At 36.5% G+C, this 2,931-nt stretch overlaps 1 protein-coding gene across 6 annotated transcripts in view; it reads right to left on the minus strand.

Annotated features, from left to right (window-relative positions):
• The window catches only part of TBC1D12 (TBC1 domain family member 12), a 74,960-nt gene that overhangs the window by 32,517 nt on the left and 39,512 nt on the right, over nucleotides 1-2,931 (minus strand). Inside the window, exon 1 of one of the 6 annotated variants that reach the window (XM_023531428.1) lies at nucleotides 940-949. The exons of the other annotated variants lie outside the window; for them this stretch is intronic. The gene's annotated coding sequence lies outside the window, so the exon portion shown is untranslated. Of the gene's footprint in view, nucleotides 1-939; nucleotides 950-2,931 lie in introns of those variants that run through there. 6 annotated transcript variants of the gene reach the window in all.

Genomic DNA, 2,931 nt, shown 5'->3' on the forward strand with positions numbered 1-2,931 from the left:
AATTATATAATATTAACTTGAGTATATAATTAGAAATTTAAATAAATATTTCATCTATATCTACATTTCTAAAAGTTATATATGTTTGACAAAAAGTTATTTGGAAAGAAAGGGCAGATTCCCACTTGGTGGACTGGGTAATTCATACCACCTTTCTTGCTGAAAACAACCTCTGTGATCCCTGACAAAGGGGAAACAAACAAGGTGAGCCTAATGATCACTTACTGTTGTGCATGGACGTGATTCTGGACATCAGTACAGGAAGGGGGAACTCGAAGAAAGCCTGGCTGTTAGTTTGGAATGGCAAAGAAGGGCCAGGAAGAAAGCATTCCATTGAGAAAGAGCTCCGGAAATCTGCACAGGAGGCTTCTGGAGTCTTTAGCTGAATACAAATCTCTACACGTACAAGGCAAAACTCTACAAAGCTGGGCAAAAACTTCTGGGGGAAAAAAAACAATTATAGGGGAACAGTAAGTAAAACAGTTCCCAGAGCTCACTCAGAGCTGAGAAGTATTCATATTTCCATCAACCAGAATGGAAAGCCATCGCTGAATAATCAGGACATTCAGGAGAGACCTGAATGTTCCGACTCATTTGAAATTGTGCAAGTCAGAAGACAATGGATAAAAATCTTTAAAACAATAAAAGAAAAAAAAATAGAGTAAAAACAACTCTTGTTGACTTAGAATCCTATACCAAGAGAAAATACCTTTCAAAAATGAAAGTACAATAAAAATTTTTTGGACACACAAAAGCTGAGTCCGTTATCAGTAGACCTGTACTGTAAGATATTTTAAAGGAAATTTTTCAGGCAGAAAGACTATATCATAGGAAAACATGAACCTACACAAAGAAATGAAAAGGACCAAAAATAGTAAATATAGATAGATATAAAAAACATTTTAGAAAAGAAATAAATAAAAGACAAAAATATAAAAGTAATTTTAAAAGTTTTTAAAGGATATATGACTACTTAAAACCAAAATAATACCAATGTGCTGAGGGGTTTATAGCACAAAACTCAGAAGGGAGAGAATTGGCAATATGCTATTGTAAAGTTAATTACACTGCATTCAAAGTGGTATAACATTGAGAGTAGATTGTGTTAAATTAAAATATCAGAAGCCCAACTGCAGCAGTTATCAACTGTTTCAGAGATGCTTTCATGAGGTCTGCAAAGTCAAAACTATATTCATAATAGTGCCAATAGTTTGTCAATGTACTGACATTAGTATTAATAGTGCAAAAACAATGTTGAATAAAACTGTTGGTGCCTAGCACAAATCAGAGAAATGACACCAAAATCTACTACTAGTCACTGTATTCATCGTGACATGCACTTGTCAAGAATTTAAAAATCAGTTTCACTTATGAATGACTATAAAACACTAAAAATTATTAATTATATTACACCTTGACCTATGAGTATATATCTCTTTAATATTCTATATGATGGATGAAAGAAGAAGTATAATACATAAAGAACTTCTATTACACACCAAAGTACAACAGTTGACTAGAGAAAAAGCATCTGTGCAATTATTGAGTAGTGAACTGAACAAACGCTTTTGATCATGAACATTATTTTTACTTAAAAGAAAAACTGGGTGTAGTGATGTCAGAAACATGGTGGACTGAGAGATGTCTCTGGATCTCTCCCCTTAAAACAACAATAAGCTGACATCTAAAACTCAACAAAAAACACCCAAACTGCACCCAAACTGCACACCAGCACATCTGAGCATGGGATCTGCGCATAAAAGCTATCACAAATCAGAACCTCAGGTGTCAGGTGGTAAACTGGGAGAAACAAAGAATCTCCCTCTCACAGGTTCCCTGTAGGAGAATAGGGAGGGAGAAGATGCAGCCATTTCCCTTAACAGTTCTGACTGGGAGTGCTCCGCGAGGCCAGGAGCAGTGCCCAGTCATCAGGGCAGAAAACAGAGAAGTGGGAAGGCAGAAAAACAGTTGATTTTTATCAGCTGTGGTTGCAAAACCGAGGCTGAGCCACAGCTCCGATCCCTCAACCCAGAGGACTCCTCCCCCCATACCCACCAAGACGGAACACTGTGGATCCCCAGAGGAATCTGAGCAAACGCTACCAAAACTGTCGCTAACATTGACAGGAACTGAGACTGAGGGTAGTGAGCATGATTAAACATCTATAAGGAAAGAAAAAGACATTATTAAGACTTTTTTATATAAAGGAGAGATCCAAGAGGCATAGACGCCATTTACTGGAAACCAAAGCAAAAACACCTTATTTACAACAGGCTATGGACCATTATATAATAAATCTTCTTTCTGGAAAAAAAAAAATACAGGATACATTTCCATTAATGCCCAGGCGGGGAAACAGTCCATTAAACACCATGAACAACCAAGGTGACAAGAAAGAGAAAAATCTCCAGTAAATAAGCTTACAGACATAGGAATATGTGACTTAAATGACAGAGAATTCAGGATGATACTTCTGAAAAAACTCAGTGAGATCTGAAACAAATCATATCAACAATTTCAGGAATTGAAATAACACCTAGATGAGCAGAGCAAGGAGATTGAAACCCTCCAAAAGAATCATATAGAACTTCTGGAGATGAAGAATGACATAGCAAGCTTGGGAAACAGAGTCGACCAAATGGAGAAAAGGAGCAATGATATCGAAGATAGAAATCTAGAAATAAATCAGAAGGAAGAAGGGAGAAGCCGAAGAATGAAAAATAATGAAAGAGAAATTACAAAAAGTAGCTGATACCATCAGGAGAGAAAGCATAAGAATAAAAGGAATTCTCAAAGGGGAGAAAAGAAGAAAGGATTAGAAAGCATTTTCAGACAAATACTTGACGGGAATTTCCCAAATCTAAGGAACAAGCTGGGGCTTGGAATTCAAGAAGTCAAAAGAACACCCAATTATCTCAACCCAAAAAGGCC

This window comes from Pteropus vampyrus, unplaced genomic scaffold (genome assembly GCF_000151845.1).
Source record: "Pteropus vampyrus isolate Shadow unplaced genomic scaffold, Pvam_2.0 Scaffold68, whole genome shotgun sequence".
NCBI lineage: Eukaryota > Metazoa > Chordata > Mammalia > Chiroptera > Pteropodidae > Pteropus > Pteropus vampyrus.